Source organism: Aethalodelphis obliquidens, unplaced genomic scaffold, assembly GCF_003676395.1.
Source record: "Aethalodelphis obliquidens isolate GAN/ISIS:26980383/991018 unplaced genomic scaffold, ASM367639v1 scaffold3, whole genome shotgun sequence".
Taxonomy (NCBI): Eukaryota; Metazoa; Chordata; class Mammalia; order Artiodactyla; family Delphinidae; genus Aethalodelphis; species Aethalodelphis obliquidens.
Genome location: NW_020837947.1, coordinates 69,372,416 through 69,392,967, shown reverse-complemented (window position 1 = coordinate 69,392,967; position 20,552 = coordinate 69,372,416).

Below are 20,552 nucleotides of genomic sequence, written 5' to 3'. Positions count from 1 at the left end.
AGAGGTCCTCGTGTCGCAAAAAAAAAAAAAAAAAGAGTTGCCCCCGCTTGCCGGAACTAGAGAAAACCCACGCACAGAAACGAAGACCCAACACAGCCAAAAATAAATAAATAAATAAATAGATAAATAAATAAAATTAAAGAAAAAAAGAATGTGTTTGCCACTAAGAAAATGAGGTAAATTGGGAGATACTATGAATGTATAAATTTCTGGGGGAAGAGATAAGGAGATGAGTTAAATAGTAACTGTCTCTAGTTCAAGGACTTTGGATGGAAAGTGAAGAATGAGCCTCTCTGGGATGACAAAGAAAAAGGGGCAAGCATCCAAACAGAAACATGACATCTCTGAAAATGAAACAAATTATGCTCTCCTTTTTTTCAATTGAAATGTAGTTGATTTACAATGTTGTGTTAATTTCTGCTGTACAACAAAGTGACTCAGTTATACATATAAAGATATTCTTTTTTATATTCTATTCCATTATGTTTTATCCCAGGTCATTGAATATAGTTCCCTCTGCTATACAGTAGGACCTTGTTGTCCGTCCATTCTATATGTAATAGTTTGTATCTATTAACCCCAAACTCCCAATCCTTCCCTCCTCCCACCCTTGGCAACCACAAGTCTGTTATCTACATCTGTAAGTTTGTTTCTGTTTCATAGATATGGTCATTTGTGTCGTATTTGAGATTCCACACATAAGTGGTATCATATGGTATTTGTCTTTCTCTTTCTGACTTACTTCACTTAGTAGGGTAATCTCTAGGTCCATCCATGTTGCTGCAAATGGCATTACTTCATTTTTTTATGGCTGAGTAATATTCCATTGTATATATGTACCACATCTTCTTTATCCATTCATCTGTTGATGGACATTTAGGTTGTTTCCATGTCTTGGCTATTGTGAATGGTGCTGCTATGAACATAGGAGTGCATGTATCTTTTCAAATTATAGTTTTGTCTGGATATATGCCCAGAAGTGGGATTGCTGGATCATATGGTAATTCTATTTTTAGTTTTCTGAGGAACTTCCATACTATTTTCCATAGTGCCTGCATCAACTTACATTCCCACCAACAGTGTAGGAGGGTTCCCTTTTCTCCATACCTTCTCCAGCATTTGTTATTTGCAGAGTTTTTAATGATGGCCATTCTGACTGGTGTGAGGTAGTACCTCACTGTAGTTTTGATTTATATTTCTCTAATAATTAGTGATGTTGAACATCTTTTCATGTGCCTATTGACCATCTATATGTCTTCTTTGGAGAAAGGTCTTTTTAGGTCTTCTGCCCATTTTCCAATTGGGTTGTTTTTTTTGTTGTTGAGTTGTATGAGCTGTTTGTATATTTTGGAAATCAAGTCCTTGTAGGTCACATCGTTTGCAAATATTTTCTCCCATTCCATACTGTCTTTTTGTTTTGTTTATGGTTTCCTTTGCTGTATACACTCCTTTTTTTTTTTATTGAGGTGAAATTCACGTAACATACAATCAACCATATAAAGTGTACAGTTCAGTGGTGTTTAGTGCATTCACAATGTTGTGCAACTACCATCTCTTTCTACTTTCAAAATGTTTTTCTCACCCCAGAACACCCATCATTCTCCCCTCCCCCATCTGCTTTCTGACTCTATTGATTTGCCTATTCTGGATTTATCATATAAAAAGAATCATCCAATATGTGTCTTTTCGTGTCTGGCTTCTTTCACTTAGCATAATGTTTTTAAGGTTCATCCAAATTGTACCATGTCTCAGAACTTCATTCCTTTTTATGCCTGAATAATATTCCATTTTATGTACATATTGCATTTTGTTCATCCATTCCTCCATTGACGGACACTTGAGTTGTTTCTACCTTTTGGCTAATATGAACATTCATGTATAAAGTTCTGAGAAGTCAAATCACTTCTTCTTGCAACCCTCACAAGAAGGAAAAAAAAACATATCTAAGGTAGCAATTCAGCACTCATCCTCTACATGTTCCAAGGTGTGCAAAAGTATTAACTTGAAGATTACCCAGACCCAATAAAGTAGAAAACCTGGTTGTGTTCTTAGCCACATATCAAACTGGAAAACTCCAGAGGCTGCCAGCAGCACCCAAACACACTTAACAGGGACCCTGTTCTCCACCCAGACAGAATCAACAAGAATGAAACTGACCACACTTTACCAAGAATAAAGAAATGTCTTGACCAACTTCAGAGACATCTGAACAGGGGTGTTTGCAGTGACTAATGAATTAACATCAGTGAGAAGTGAGCTCTTATGATCACGTGCCTACAGGCAGACAAGGGGTGGGGGCAGGAAAAGGAATTCAGAACCATTGTCTACTTTTTTTTTTTCCATAAAGCTTGTTTTTTTTTAATTTACTTTTTTAAGGACTGCACAGCTGCAGGGATTGTGTGAGCATTCTGGGACTGTCAAACCATCCTTCGACTTTGTGAAGAATTCTTCTGAGGTGGATTTTATTGTTTTCAGCTGGAGAATCCATCCCAGCCCACCCCCTCACCAGCACAAAGCCACATGCCCACCAAGCTTTGCCTCTCTCTTCTGCCCTGCAGTGTTCAGAAAGCAAGAGTCCACCACAAGGGAAACACCATGAGGAGATAAGGCAGCGATGGCAACATCCCAACAGAAGGAGCAACCCCACAAGGATCACCTTTGCTACGGGCATTTGTCCCTTTGTGGAGTCTCTGTTTTCTTTTTCTTTTTGGCAGGCAGTGCTCTTGATTTTCTAAGTGTTCAGTAGAAGAGTGTTCAAGATTTTTCCTTTCTGAAGCTCCTTTCTGGAGCTTCCGCAGCACTCATGTATTCTGTACGGCAATGGAGAAATATTGCTGGCACCAAATAAATAAAGAGTCTAGGGAAAGGGGTGGGGTGGAGGCTGCTGGGAAGGAAGCCGACATCTGCTTCTGCTCACACATTCAATTCGGCCCACCTCGAAGTACCGCCCCCTCCCGTCCCCACTCGTTGTGGATTCTCTGATGTTCACAGAGCGGCTCGCCCCTCCTCCAAGTCACCACGTCAACACAGGGGATCTAACAAAGTGTTGAAAAAGCAACGTAGAGGACCTCCTCCAGACACACACTGTGAACAGAAACGGCAATCAATTCAGTTCTCTTTGCTCGGAAAACCAAATGTAAGCCTTTGCCAACTCTCTGGCTTTGAGGACAAGCTTTGAGGAAGACCACTGCAGGATAATATTTCCCATGTTGGAGATAAATTCTAAATTTTTCCAGGCCCAACATGAAGGAAAAGTTCTTAAAGACAAACGAATCCAGCCAAGTAATCTTCACTTTAGGAACCCTGTGACAACTTCCTCACCATTAAAATGCACTCAAAAGAGACAATTCTACAGACTCCCCAGAGAGAGAGGTAGGGGAGAAGAGAGAGGGAAAGAGAATTCTCGATAGGGAGTCAGTCGGATGTGTCTGGGAGTTCAAGTTCAAGAAGACCTCAAGATCAACAAACTTACAGTTACCAGGGGCTGAGGGAGGGAGGGATAAATTGGGCGATGGGGATTGACATATACACACAACTATATATAGAATAGATAACTAATAAGGACCTACTGTATAGCACAGGAAACTCTACTCAATATTCTGTAATGGCCTATATGGGAAAAGAATCTTAAAAAGAGTAGATACATGTATATGTATAACTGATTCACTTTGCTGTACACCTGAAACTAACACAACGTTGTAAATCAACTACACTCCAAAAAAAAATTTTTTTAAAAAGACCTCTAAATAAACTTGACTTAGTTTAGTGTACTCATTTTTTAAAAAGAACGTTCTCGCTGAGATAAAAAACGTAGCAGTTCACTAGAGTCTCTGACTTTTAACAATGGTAAAAACACACATATAACACATAACATAAAATTTACCGTTTTAACCATTTTTAAGTCTACAGTACAGTAGCGTTGACCATATTCACATCTTGTGCAACAGCTCTCTAGAACTCTTTCATTGTGCAAAACTGAAACTCTACACTTATTAACGACTCCCCTTTCACCCTCCTCTCAGCCCCTGGGAACCACCATCCTACATTTTGTTTCTAAGTTTAGAGTCCCTGACTTTTAAAACCGCAGCCCAAACCCAGCCCTATCCCCAGGGTAGTATGACATCAATAACGTTAGTATGATATTTGTTTTCTCCCATCATCCAAATCAAGGTTCACTTCCATACAAAGAAGCAATTTTGCAGTAATTCATATATTACAAACATCAAACTACAATTCCAGAAATATTTTGTAAACAGAGCAAGACAAAGTTATGTCCATCACATAATCCTCCCCGAAACCCTCTGCTCAGGTTTGTGAAAACAGTACAAAATTCCCATGCAGAGTCTGGAAAAAGCTCTGTGTTAAAAAGAAGGTGAGTAGTAAGCCTAAGTAATAGAAAATTTTGCAATTTTTTTATCTGCAATGAACTCACAGTAAGTATAAGACTCAGAGAGGGAAAGAATGTGCTGATCACAGGGTGGCGAGACATGGGAATGAACCACCCAAGAATGTGGCAAAGTCACCTTTCCTGATGGTCATTAGAATTGGTCTCCAGACCCTCCCCATCATGACATCCCTGAGGGAACTCCTCATGTTTCCTTTCCAGGCTTCAACTCCATGACTCTTAGGCACCTGGGTTTTCACAGGCCATCCCAGTGGCCCAGGTATGGGCTGAGAAACAAATGAGGGACTCTTGCATCCCAGTGGGAGCTTTATCTTTGGGGCAGCAGAACAGAGATTCTGATAACACCCTGTATTGGGTTTTTGTTTCTCCCTGGATCCTCAAAGTCTACCTGGGTGACAGCCTAGGAGACAGAAGATAGGGGGAGCCCAAAGTTATGACACTAGAAAGACTAAAATTGTGTTTGTGAACTCACAAATTTGAGCTGGCGCTGGAACTCCAAAGATGTGTACACAGTAAATGAACTCAGAGCAAGGAAGCCACAGAGCCATCCAAGACCTTTGGCAGCAGCAGCAAAACTCATGGTAAGGAGTTTGGACTGTGGTGACAGCCCATCTGTGTTTGCATCTCACCTCTTGCTTGAAGCCCTGGACAAGTCCTCAAACCTCTCTCTGCCTCCATTTCCATAAGTATAAAATGAGGGTGATACTGGTAACTACCTCAAAGGATTGTGATAAAGATAAAATTAGTTAATATATCAAAAGAACTTAGCGCAGTGCTTGACCAATGATAAACAACTCTAAAAAAAATGCCAGCAATGGTGATTACTAATCTATCCAAAATATGCTCACTCTCTCTACCACTCTATTCCTCCTCTTTCTTTCCCTAACATCTTTATTTTCTTCCCTTTTTTCCCTTATCAGATACTGCCTATGATTCCGCTCATACCCATGGGCAAGACCAATCTCATGTTTGGTGATTTGAGCAGACTCTCTGCCATATCATAAAACTTCCTCTAAAATATCATAATTAGAACTTCATTCCTATAAATAAATAATCATCCTTTTTAATATAAAAGGCCTGGGAGAAGCAGTACACTAAATTATTAGCCTGCCTCTTAACCACTCTAGTACATCCTCTTGCAGTTATATCCGTCTGAAATTATCTTGTTTATTTATTGAGTGTTTAATTACTGTCCTCCCCAAGCTCTGTAAAAACAGGAGCTTATCAATCTCATTCATCACCATATCCCCAGCCCTTCAACAGAGCCTGGCATGTAGTCATTGCTCAATAAATATTTGTTAAATGTTGAATGGCTGAACTACTTACTTTTCCTCAAACTATGCCCTGCTGTCCACCCTCTTGCTCTCTGAATATGCTATTTCCTCTGCCCAGAATGTGAGTTTCATTCCAGATGTTCAGTGCCTGCCAACTATGTGTTCCCAGGCCCATTCCTACCAGTTCTCCGGGGCTCAGCATGGGCATTTTATCTTCCACGGGGCCTTCTCTGATCCATCCAGACAGGGTCCATGCTCTTCTGCTGGCTCCCACAGTGCCCTTGCCTATTCCACCCTCAGCTCAGCAGTCCTGAAATCGTCACATACCAGACCACCCCTCAGTATAACGAAGCTGAGAGTCTCCACCATAAAATTGCTACCGGCGTTGAAAACAACAAAGCAGTTCCAAAGGGACTGTCGTGGAAGGAGGAAAGCGATGAGGGAGTCCACTGAACTCAATCACTGTTTCAGTGGCCCCCTTGCCAACCATGACCCGGACCTCTGCAAAATTCAAAATTCTAAATGAACATCAAAGGTCCAGTTCTATAACTGTTAGGTTTCTCACTCTGAGAACTCTTTGAAGAGGAAAACTCTGTCTTCCTCAGTCTCCCCACACTTGGCCCACTGTTGGAAAGTGTTAAAACCTCCACCATGTTTGCGAACTAAATGAACACTACTGAACTTCTATCAGTTTAATTACTTTGGGCCATGAAACTGTTTGTTTTTTTTTTAATCAGATTTTGAAGGATTTCGATGACATGCTTTCCCCATCCATTGTGTTCTTGCTTAAGCAAGAACACAACGCTTAAAAATGAAAGGTTTCTTTTTACTTCTTCCTTCTCCAAGTTGAAACGATGCATCTAAGACAGAAAATCCAGAAATAACACAGGCGGAGAATGGAATTCCAGACACTTCAGTAGACTCAGCTCTACCCCAAATCGAGACACAGGGTCTTGACAAGTGACTACCCACACACTTGGGTTAGACCTTGTTCTCTGTTCTACACTGATGTTCTCTGGACACAGTTGCTGGAGGTAAAAAAGTTCTGAATGTGTGACAGAGCTAGTGGCAGGCACAGGCCAATGTAGGAAAGCAAAACTTGCCACCCCAAACGTCTCTTCAGCATGAAGATTATCTTGAGCTGGAAACAATCAAGCCCCAAAGACTTGGGAATAAACTCTGACCTTCCCTTTAACTGCTTAAAAGAATGTAGACAGAGGACCTGTTCCAGGAAGGGAGCTATCACCATGATAACTAGGGTATGAACCAGGTGTGTAGACAGGGAGGAACCTAGCAAAGTCTGTTTGTTAAAATTCTTCTCTGTGTCCCACTGTCTCTGCAGGACCCAGCAAACATTGGTTTACCAACCATTTGCTGTTCCATCTCCATGTCAATTGCTTTCCTCCCCTTTGAGGTTTCAAAACCACTACCCCCAGCAACCTCTTTTGTCTTTAGCTGAAGATGGTATTTAAGGTGAGGGTTTTGGCCATTTTGGTGAATTACTCAGTTTTCCTTGGTCTCTCCCATGTATGTATGTTATTAAACTTTTGTTTGATTTTCTCCTGTTAATCTGTCTCATATCAATTTAATTCTTAGAGCAGCCAGAAGAACCTAGAAGGGTAGAGGAGAATGTCTTCCTCCTGGACACCGGCATCAATAGATTTAACCAGGGTAAGTATGGAAAGGGACTGGATTCTGGTTCTGAACTAGTCCCCCTGCCCCCCAAACCCAGAGATAATCCAGTAGCTCTAAGCCTTATTTCTCAAGTCAAGTCAGGCCCAGAAGACATTTTGAGAACCTCCATCTGTGGGAATATGCCCTCAGTTCCCCATGGGAACAGGTAATAAAATAGGGTGAGATCAACATACCCAGTTTTATTTCTAGACGATATAGTCAAAACAGAAACAGTCTAAGGTTGACAAATTTTCTCAACTGTACCATAGCAATGATTTATATCTCTTGTAATCTTAATATTGCCTCCAAATGTGTGAAAGAGGGAACTGTACCATTTCAAGAAATATAATTTTTGATGTCAAAATAAGTTAGACTCATTGTACCACTTCCAGACAATTAGGGAGGTCACCCTGATATATGTCTGTACAACACACCCTCCCTGAAAATACTCTGTTCCATTGCTGAAAGAGAAAATGCACTGGAATCGTTTGGGGACAAATTTAGACATGTTGGGCAACAAAATATGCAGACAGCTGCTTGGTATGCAATTAAAATACCACTAGTGGGAAAGACTGGCTCTGGCAATGGTACGGGAAATAGACTTTTCCCTTCAGGAAACCAATTCCAGTTGACAGCCTCACTCAGCAAAATGAGATGGGGTACTTAGCCTGGCTTCTGGGGAGGGGTCCACGTGGCCATGCTCAGCACCTGATCAGCCACTGACAGACTGCACAGAGGGAAGTGAGAAATACTTCTGGAACAGAAGCAGAGAGAGCTACACACACCTACAGTCTGAGTTCACAGACAAGGCATGTTGGTGCAGCCTTCTGGGAGCAAGTTGCAAGAGTGGAACTTGGATCCAAAATCATGAGTGCCCCTCTCAGTGTCCTGGAGGAGACACTTGAGCTAGAAGTCACCAAGTGCACAAAACACCTCCAGGAAGGCCCACGACAGAGTTTCTAGAGGATGCAGCTGCCCTCTTCATAGTACTTCCAAAGATCCCAAAATGGCAGTTAAGCTTTCCATTGCATGAAGGAAAGGCCAGTTTACCTCATTAAAAAGTCCACAAACAATAAATGCTGGAGAGGGTGTGGAGAAAAGGAGACCCTCCTAAACTGTTGGTGGGAATGTAAGTTGGTGAAGCCACTGTGGAGAACAGTATGGAGGTTCCTTAAAAAACTAAAATTAGAGCTACCATATGATCCAGTAAGCCCACTCCTGGGCATATATCCCAACAAAACTATAATTTGAAAAGATACATGCACCCCATATTCATAGCAGCACTATTTACAATAGCCAAGACATGGAAGCAACATTAAGTGTCCATTGACAGATGAATGGATAAAGATGTGGTATGTGTACAATGGAATATTACTCAACCATAAAAAAGAATGAAATAATGCCTCTTGCAGCAACATGGACGAATCACGAGATTATCATACTAAGTGAAGTAAGTCAGAAAGAGAAAAACAAATACCATATTATATCTCTTATATGTGTAATCTAAAATATGACACAGATAACTTATCTAAGAAACAGAACAGACTCACAGACATAGAGAACAGATTTGTGGTTGTCAAGGGGGAGGGAGGAGGGAGAGGGATGGATTAGGAGATTGGGATTAGCAGATGCAGACTATTATATACAGGATGGATAAACAACAAGGTTCTACTGTATAGCACAGGGAACTATATTCAATATCCTGTGAGAAACCATAATTGAAAAGAATAGGAAAAAAGTATATATATATATATATGTATAACTGAATCTCTTTGCTGTATAGCAAAAACTAACACAACACTGCAAATCAACTATGCTTCAACAAGATAAATTAAAAAAAGAAAAGGCCAGTTTATTCCATCGTTTCACCATAACTGTGGGTGAGAGAAAATCCTATCTCTAAGTATACCTCTTCTCTCTTTTTATGGAAAATGTCAAACATATACAGAAATAGAGAGACTAACATAATGAACCTTTCACCCATCACCTAGTCTCAACAGTTATCAACTTTTGGCCAATCAGGTTTCATCTATAACTCACCACTCCCCTCCACCAACTATGGATTCCTTAAGGCAAATCCCAGACATCATACCATCTCATCTGTAAACATTTCAGTCAGTATCTTTAAAAGATAAGGGCTCTGTTTTAACACAGCCATTAACAAATGTAAAAATTTTAAATAGTTCCTTAATATAATCAGATATCCAGCCAGGAATCAAACTTGCTTGAGTCTCATAATACTTTTATTATTCATTCAAACTGAGGTCCATACACTGCAATTGATATGTCTCATACCTCAATCTATACTCCCCGCCTTTCTCTCTCTTGAAACATATTGTTGAAAAAAGCCAGGTTTTCTTTCCTGAATCATTTCTCACATTCTGTATTTTGCTGGTTGTATTCCCGTGGTGTCTTTTAACATGCCTCTCTTCCCCTATTTCTTCCTGTAAGCTATTAGTTAGGTCTAAAGCCTTGATTACATTCCAGTTTCTTTTTTTTTTTTTTTTACAAAAATACTTCCTGAGTGGTTAAATACAGGCATCAGGAAGCAGGCCATGGCTGTCTGTCCCTCTTTTTATAATGTTAGCAGCCATTGCAGATCATTGCCTGAATTGACTGTTTCATTAGTAGTTGCAAAACGGAGACATTCTCATTCTATTCTTTCTTTGTTTCTCTTCAATACTTCTTTAAAGAGAATGGTTCCTTTGTCAACTATTACCCTAAGGTACACCTTGCACAGGAAAGAAGGTAAAATGCTTGGTTCTTTTGCTTCATCAACTTTCAAAAGAAGGAGTTAGCTCACGAGCATCCTCAAAAGGACTTTTTTTAGTATTATTATGAACACATGAATTTTAAAGTATTTTGTATATTTCAGTCTATTGCACTTATTAGTCCATTGTTTATTGATGATCAAATTGTCCCATTTTTTAACTAATAAGAATTCCTTCAAGTTGGCTTCTGAGTTCTTTTGTCCAGATCTCATATTCTTTAATAAACTCCTTGCTCTATGTTATAGTAAGATGTTTCAGGCTTATCTTGTATATTTTGTACTCCAGAGCTGAAGTCAGACAATTCTCTAGGAAACATTTTTTGTCCTTAAGGTGTATAACCACTAGGAATGTGTTTTAAAAGTCTCTGGGAATAGACTTTATATGATTATAGATTTATATGATTATGTCACCAACTTGATACTCGGTTGGATTCATTTGTTTCATTTTTAGTTGATATTTTAGAGATTTCTTTTATCAAATTTCTCCACCTTACTTTTTTCACTTAACGATACATAATGATATATTCTGGTGATCACTTCGTGAAAATATATAGACATACTCATTTACTTTTTTTTAATACTGTAGTTACACAGTGCTCTTATTTATTTTTACAGCTATATAGTACTCCATTGGGAGCCTGTACCATAATTTATACAACCAGTCCTCTATTGAAGGACACATGGTCTTTTGTTATAGCAAATACTGTTTCAATAAATTGTCCTGTGCATAACTTGGGGACATAACTTTGGGGACAGATAGTGTCTTTGGGATAGAGTCCTAGATGTGGGACTGCTTGCCCAATAGATAAGTGCATATGTAACTTGCCTAGATATTATCAAAATCCTGCAACAGTTTGCATTCCTACTAGTAACACCTAAGAGAACTTATCCTCCACAAATTGAGAGTGTTTAATGTAAAACTTTTGCATTTTTGCAAGTGTGATAGTTGAGAATTTTTATCTCAGAGATGTTTTAATTTACATTTTTCTTGTTAGAAACAAGGTAGCATCTTTTCACATTTCTAAAACCTATATGAATTTCTTTTGCTATGAATTGTCAATCTTCCTTATTTTATTTTTTTATAGGATTGCTGGCCTTTTTTATTTTTAGAAGCCCTTTAAATACTAGGATATAAATCCTTTGTCTGTAAGAAAAGTTGCAAATATTTTGCCAGGTTGCCATTTTACTTTATTTATAAATGGTATTTGGGGGAAGGGAATAAAAATTATTTTTCCTGCATATTTATCAATTCACATTGCTTATGGATTTTGAATCATAGGAACTTTTTATCCAGCCTATAGAGAAACTCATCTGTGTTTTAATCTGATAATTATATGGCTTCATTTTTTGACAGTAAATCTCTAATACATTTAGAATTTATCCTGCTGTGTGGTATCCTTTTCCACATAGTTATCCTGCTATCCTAATACCATTCATTTGAAAGTCTATCTTACTTATCATGGTGCTCATTTTGAAATATATAGAAATATTGACTTACTGTGTTGTATGACAGGAACTAACATAGTCTTGTAGGTACTAACCTATAAGTGTAACTGTAAACTTCACACACAAACTCACTCATAGAAAAAGAGATCAGATTTGTGGTCAACAGAGGCTGGGGAGAGGGGAGAGGGTATTAGATGCAGGCAGTCAAAAGATACAAACTTCCAGTTATAAGATTAATAAGTACTAGGGATGTAGTACACAACATGATAAATATAATTAATACTGATGTATGTTATATGTGAAAGTTGTTAAGAGAGAAAATCCTAAGAGTTCTCAATACAAGGGAAAACTTTTTCCATTTCTTTAATTTTCTATCTATATGGAGATGATGGATGTTCGCTAAACTTATTGTGAAAATCATTTCATGATTATGTAAGTCAAATCATTATGCTGTACACCTTAAATTTATACAGTGCTGTCTGTCAATTATATCTCAATAAAACTGGGAAAAAAATAAAAAACTAAAAATGTATAATCAGAATTGAATCGAGAGGAAGCATCACAGAAACCCAAAATTAAGAGATATTCTTTAAAATTACTGGCCTATATTCTTTAAAATAGAGCACATAAGCAAAATGGCACAAAAGCTAAGAAAAGAAACTAAAAGAAATACTTGATTCCAATTGGCATATTGAACTAGGGGAAAATTTGCTATGAAGGACATAGTTGGGATAATTGACAGAACTGGGATACAAATTGTATATTAAAGTGCTTTTTCAATGTTGGATATGCCAACATTGATACTCATATGGTAGGTACATATGAGAATATTCTTATTCTTAGGAAATACACACTGAAATATTATCAGATAAAGGGACATGACGTGTCCCTGAATCAAGTGATTCAGAAAAAGTATATACATAAATTGTGTGTGTGTTTGTGTGCGCTGGGGGGAGAGAGAGGAAAAAAATGAGGATAAGGAATGGGAATGATAAAGTAAACCTTGGGGAAGGTTATATAGGAGTTCTTTACACTATTCAAATTAACAAAATAAATAAAATTCTATCTGAGCCCACTGAGCTCAGATGCTACCTGCATCATATTCATTATTTCCATCTGCAATTAGGTTTATACAGTTCCATTCTCTATGAATGAACACTATAACAGTTTTCACTATAGAAGCCTTATAATACATCTTAATATCTGACAGAACTCACCCTCCTCATTGCTCTTCTTTTTAAGTGTTTCCTGGATGTTCTTGCTGCTTTGCTCTCCTTTACAGACCCTTATGGTATTTTTATGGGATTTGCATTACAGGTGCTGGTTAACTTACAGAGGACTGACATCTTTATAATCTTAAGTCTTTCTAACCAAGAACTTAGTATGCATTTCCATTTGATCAAACCCACTTTTGTGTTTCTTGACATATTTTATAGTTTTCCTCATCTACGTTTTGACACTTTCTGCTTGCTTATTATTCCCTTCCGTGATAACTTTTCCAAGTTTCAACATCCCTTTTGAGTTTCCCAAATGAAAAACTTCTCTATCATTTTGTAATTATTCTAAGGCAGACATTTTATAACCTATTTTTAGCATCATACTGTTGCCGATTGTGCTGTAAAATTCTCAAAACAAAATATACTATAATTTGCTGGAAAGAGTCAAGATGGCAGAGTAGAAGGACATGCGCTCACTGCCTCTTGCAAAAGCACTGGAATCACAACTAACTGCTGAACAAACATCGACAGGAGGACACTGGAACTCACCAAAAGAGATACCCCATATCCAAAGACAAGGGAGAGGCCGCAATGAGATGGTAGGAAGGGCACAATCACAATAAAGTCAAATACCATAACCACTGGGTGGGTGCCTCACAAACTGGAGAACAATTATACCACAGAAGTCCACCCAATGAAGTGAAGGTTCTGAGCCCCACGTAAGGCTTCCTAACCTGGGGGTCCAACAATGGGAGGAGGAATTCCCAAAGAATCAGACTTTGAAGGCTGGCGGGATTTGATTGCAGGACTTCGACAGGACTGAGGGAAAGAGACTCCACGCTTGGAGGGCACACACAAAGTAGTGTGCACATCAGGACCCAGGGGAAGGAGCAGTGACCACATAGGAGACTGAACCAGACCTAACCTGCTAGTGTTGGAGGGTCTCCTGCAGAGGCAGGGGTGGCTGTGGCTCACCATAGGGACAAGGACACTGGCAGCAGAAGTTCCGGAAGTACACCTGGGCATGAGCCCTCCTGAAGTCCACCATTAGCCCCAACAAAGAGCCTGTAGGCTCAAGTGCTGGGTCGCCTCAGGCCAAACAACCAACTGGGAGGAAACTCAGGCCCACCCATCAGCAGACAAGTGGATTAAAGTTTTACTGAGCTCTGCCTAACGGAAGAACACCCAGCTCTACCCACCAGCAGTCCCTCACATCAGGAAGCTTGCACAAGCCTCTTAGATAGCCTCATCCACCAGAGGGCAGACAGCAGAAGCAAGAAGAACTAGAATCCTGCAGCCTGTGGAACAAAAACCACATTCACAGAAAGATAGACAAGATGAAAAGGCAGAGGGCTATGTACCAGATGAAGGAACAAGATAAAACCCTAGAAAAACAATGAAATGAAGTGGAGATAGGAAACCTTCCAAAAAAAGAATTCAGAATAATGATAGTGAAGATGATCCAGGACCTCGGAAAAAGAATGGAGGCAAAGATGGAGAAGATGCGAGAAATGTTTAACAAAAACCTAGAAGAATTAAAGAACAAGAAAACACAGATGAACAATACAATAACTGAAATGAAAAATACACTAGAAGGAATCAATAGCAGAATAACTGAGGCAGAAGAACGGATAAGTGACCTGAAAGATAGAATCGTGGAAATCACTGTTATGGAACAAAATAAAGAAAAAAGAATGAAAAGAAATGAAGACAGCCTAAGAGACACCTGGGACAACATTAATACACCAAAATTCACATTGTAGGGGTCCCAGAAGGAGAAGAGAGAGAGAAAAGACCCAAGAAACTATTTGAAGAGATTATAGTTGAAAACTTCCCTAACATGGGAAAAGAAATAGCCACCCAAGTTCAGGAAGCACAGAGAGTCCCAGGCAGGATAAACCCAAGGAGAAACATGCCAAGACACATAGCAATCAAATTGACAAAAATTAAAGACAAAGAAAAATTATTAAAAGCAACAAGGGAGGGCTTCCCTGGTGGCGCAGTGGTTGAGAGTCTGCCTGCCGATGCAGGGGACACGGGTTCGTGCCCCGGTCTGGGAGGATCCCACATGCCGTGGAACAGCTGGGCCCGTGAGCCATGGCCACTGAGCCTGCGCGTCTGGAGCCTGTGCTCCGCAACAGGAGAGGCCACAACAGTGAGAGGCCCGCACACAGCAAAAAAAATAAAAATAAAAAAAAGCAACAAGGGAAAAATGACAACATACAACGGAACTCCCATAAGGTTAACAGCTGATTTCACAGCAGAAACTCTACAAGCCATAAGGGAGTGGCCCAATATACTTAACGTAATGAAAGGGAAGAACCTACAACCAAGATTACTCTACCCCGCAAGGATCTCATTCAGAGTCAATGGAGAAATCAAAAGCTTTACAGACAATCAAAAGCTAAGAGAATTCAGCACCACCAGACCAGCTCTACAACAAATGCTAAAGGAACTGCTTTAAGTGGGAAACACAAGACGAGAAAAGGACCTACAAAAACGAACCCAAAACAATTAAGAAAATGGTAATAGGAACATACATATGGAAAATTACCTTAAATGTCAAAGGATTAAGTGCTCCAACCAAAAGACACAGGCTTGCTGAATGGATACAAAAACAAGACCTGTATATATGCTATCTACAAGAGACCCACTTCAGACCTAGGGACACATACAGACTGAAAGTGAGAGAATGGAAAAAGATATTCCATGCAAATGGAAACCAAAAGAAAGCTGGAGTAACAATACTCATATCAGATAAAATAGACTTTAAAATAAAGAATGCTACAAGAGACAAGGAACGACACTATATAATGATCAAGGGATCAATCCAAGAAGATACAACAATTATAAATATATATGAACCCAACATAGGAGCACCTCAGTACATAAGGCAAATGCTAACAGCTATAAAAGAGGAAATCAACAGTAACACAGTAATAGTGGGGGATTTTAACATCTCACTTATACCAATGGACAGATCATCCAGACAGAAAATTAATAAGGAAACAAAAACTTTAAATGACACTATAGACCAGATAGCTTTAATTGATATTTATAGGACATTCCATGCAAAAACAGCAGATTACACTTTCTTCTCAAGTGCACATGGAACATTCTCCAGGATAGATCACATCTTGGGTCACAAATCAAGCCTTGGTAAATTTAAGAAAATTCAAATCATATCAAGCATCTTTTCTGACCACAACGCTATGAGATTACAAATAAATTGCAGGGGAAAAAAACGTAAAAAACACAAACACATGGAGCTAAACAATACGTTACTAAATAACCAAGAGATCACTGAAGAAATCAAAGAGGAAATCAAAAAATACCTAGAGACAAATGACAATGAAAACACAATGATCCAAAACTTATGGAATGCAGCAAAAGCAGTTCTAAGAGGGAAGTTTATAGCAATACAATCCTACCTCAAGAAACAAGAAAAATCTCAAACAATCTAAACCTACGCCTAAAGGAACTAGAGAAAGAAGAACAAACAAAACCCAAAGTTAGTATAAGGAAGGAAATCATAAAGATCAGAGCAGAAATAAACAAAATAGAAACAAAGAAAACAATAGCAAAGATCAAGAAAACTAAAAGTTGGTTCTTTGAGAAGATAAACAAAACTGATAAACCTTTAGCCAGACTCATCAAGAAAAAGAGGGAGAGGACTCAAATCAATAAACTTAGAAACGGAAAAGGAGAAGTTACAATGGACACCACAGAAATACAAAGCATCATAAGAGACTACTACAAGCAACTCTATGCAAATAAAATGGACAACTTGCAAGAAATGGATAAACTCTTAGACAGGTATAAACTTCCAAGACAGAACCAAGAAGAAAGAGAAAATATGAACAGACCAATCACAATGAAATTGAAGCTGTGATTAAAAATCTTCCAACAAACGAAAGTCCAGGACCGGGGTGCATTCTATCAAACATTTAGAGAAGAGCTAATACCCGTCCTTCTCAAACTCTTCCAAAAAATTGCAGAGGAAGGAACACTCCCAAACTCATTCTATGAAGCTACCATCACCCTGATACCAAAACCAGACAAACATACTACAAAAAAAGAAAAATTACAGACCAATATATCACTGATGAATATAGATGCAAAAATCCTCAACAAAATACTAGCAAACAGAATCCAACGACACATTAAAAGGATCATACACCATGATCAAGTGGGATTTATCCCAGGGATGCAAGGAGTTTTCAATATATACAAATTAAACAATGTGATACACCATATTAACAAACTGAAGAATAAAAACCAAATGATCATCTCAATAGATGCAGAAAAAGCTTTTGACAAAATTCAACACCCATTTATGATAAAAACTCTCCAGAAAGTGGGCATAGAGGGAACCTACCTCAACATAATAAAGGCCATATATGACAAACCCACAGCAAACGTCATTCTCAATGGTGAAAAACTGAAACCATTTCCTCGAAGATCAGGAACAAGACAAAGATGTCCACTCTCACCATCTCACCACTATTATTCAACATAGTTTTGGAAGTCCTAGCCAATGGCAATCAGAGAAGAAAAAGAAATAAAAGGAATACAAATTGGAAAAGAAGAAGTAAAACTGTCACTATTTGCAGATGACATGATACTATACATAGAGAATCCTAAAGATGCCAGCAGAAAACTACTACAGCTAATCAATGAGCTTGGTAAAGTAGCAGGATACAAAATTAATGCACAGAAATCTCTTGCATTCCTATACACTAACAAGGAAAGATCAGAAAGAGAAATTAAGGAAACAATCCCATTCACCATGGCAACAAAAAGAATAAAATACCTAGGAATAAACCTACCTAAGGAGACAAAAGAACTCTATGAAGAAAACTATAAGACACCGATGAAAGAAATCAAAGATGACACAAACAGATGGAGAGATATACCATGTTCTTGGATTGGAAGAATCAACATTGTGAAAATGACTATACTACCCAAAGCAATCTACAGATTCAGTGCAATCCCTATCAAATTACCAATGGCATTTTTCACAGAACTAGAACAAATTTGTATGGAGACACGAAAGACCCCAAATAGCCAAAGCAATCTTGAGGGAAAAAAACAGAGCTGGAGGAATCAGACTCCCTGACTTCAGACTATACTACAAAGCTACAGTAATCAAAACAATATGGTACTGGCACAAAAACAGAAATATAGATCAATGGAACAGGATAGAAAGCCCAGAGATAAACCCACATACTTATGGTCAACTAATCTGTGACAAAGAAGGCAAGGATATACAATGGAGAAAAGACAGTCTCTTCAACAAGTGGTGCTGGGAAAACTGGACAGCTACATGTAAAAGAATGAAATTAGAACACTCCCTAACACCATACACAAAAATAAACTCAAAATGGATTAAAGACCTAAATGTAAGACTGGACACTACACAACTCTTAGAGGAAAACATAGGAAGAACACTCTTTGACATAAACCACAGCAAGATCCTTTTTGACCTATCTAGAGTAATGGAAATAAAAACAAAAATAAACAAATGGGACCTAATGAAACTTCAAAGATTTTGCACAGCAAAGGAAACTATAAACAAGATGAAAAGACAACCCTCAAAATGGGAGAAAATATTTGCAATGAATCAACAGACAATGGATTAATCTCCAAAATATATAAACAGATCAAGCAACTCAATATTAAAAAAATAAACAACCCAATCCAAAAATGGGCAGAAGACCTAAATAGACATTTCTCCAAAGAAGACATACAGATGGGCAAGAAGCACGTGAAAAGCTGCTCAACGTCTCTAATTATTAGGGAAATAGCTCACACCTCTCAAACTGAACATGAGCCATCCTGGATGTCTGAGGGAGGTTTAAAACCATCAGATCAAATTAATGTAATTTCATGTCTGCAAAGATGTTGGAAAACCCTAGATTGTTTTAGCTCTGTGATGAGGAAACAGTTGGCTCTTCTGGACCTGTAACTGGAATCCTGAGGAAGAAGCCGGGTGGACCGATTGGCCTTTGAGATTCCTCAGACATGCAAGATGCTCCACCTGATGGATTCAAAGGAACTCAAAGGAACCCCTACAACAGGGCATGGGAGTCCATGACGGAAGCAATCCAAGGATTGTGCTGCCAGGAAGGAAGCCTGACAGGAAGAGCAGATTTTCTAGTCATTCCAATGAATGGCGCTCGGGCTACGTAACACTTTAAACCTCAGCAGTTAGGTGATGGATACTCTCTTCTAGTAGAGATTCAGGAGGATCGACAGGAACTCCACTTCAAAGTCACACTAATTTAAAATTATTCTCCAGAGCGGCCCTACCAAGTTCTCCAGGGTTTTTGTTTTTTGCCTTCCTATTCAAGGGAGGAAACCTGACAGGATTAGGGAGTTTGACTGCCTGCCTGGAGTTTGACATTTCACATAACCAAATAAATAGGTTCATTCCTCTAGAAACTCTCTCAGATGAAAATTAATTTAAGAACCAAGTTGAAATCTGCTTCCAGCTGACTCTTTACCATTAAATTTCCATTGAAAATTTTGCCTCCACTTTTTATACATCCAATATATTTCCTACTTTATTTCTTCTCAAGATTCTTAAGGTCAAAAACTTTAAGAGCTAGATTACAGTAAATGATGCTGAAATTATACTAAACCTTTGAACCCAAAGTCTGGCTAAACCTACGGCTTTGCTAAAATAAATAAGTGGTTTTATTAGGAAATTGCACAGTACATTTAGAAAGAGTCAAGGCTTCTATCCTATTTATTAACACTGGCTTTCATCTCTACCCCAACTACCTTTTTCTCTGCCAACTAGAAAGAAATACCAAGTCTTCTTCTCAGGCTTTATTGGGGTTTAGCAGGCATTCTCAAAGTCACTAATCTGACTTGTTCTCAAGAGCCTGTGCATCCTCAGACTTGGAGAGGTATGTGTATTTTTCTTATCTTTTCTTTCATGTTCACTAAGAGAAATAGATAGCTAGGAGACAGCTTTGAGATAATAAACTTGCCCCTTGACCCGTGGGTTCACTTTGCCAAAATAAGAAATGACACAGAATAGTCAGGAAGACCCACGTTCTACCCACTACCCTGGCAACATAGGTATTTACCACCTGATGACCAGTTATCACTTCATGCTATTAATATTCCAGGACATTGAATGAGGAAACCAACAACAGACCCGAAGCTTCCTATTTTTAATTCACTCTTTTTGGGGCCTGATTCACAGCTTTGTGCCCTGCCCGCAACTCACCCCCTTTGAATCATTGGGCTGTGAGTGACTTTTTTTTTTAATTTATTTTATTTATTTATTTTTGGCTGCTCTGGGTCTTCATTGCTGCACGCGGGCTTTCTCTAGTTGCGGCAAGCGGGGGCTACTCTTCTCATTGCCATGGCTTCTCTTGTTGCGGAGCATGGACTCTAGGTGCGCAGGCTTCAGTAGTTCTGGCACGCAGGCTCAGTAGTGGTGCATGGGCTTAGTTGCTCTGCAGCACGTGGGATCTTCCCAGACCAGGGCTTGAACCCGTGTCCCCTGCATTGGCAGGCGGATCTTAACCACTGTGCCACCAGGGAAGCCTGAGCTGTGAATGACTTTTGACCTGCTCCATTCAATGTCAGATAATCAATCAACCATCAGTTTTTACTGAGTGCCTACTATGTGGAAGAAGAATTCCTAACCAATGTGTTAGGACCCTTGTGTTTAAGGGGGATAATTTAGGAAGGATGACATACACATAACCAAAGACCCCCCCCCCAGAGACTTATAATATGTATATCTC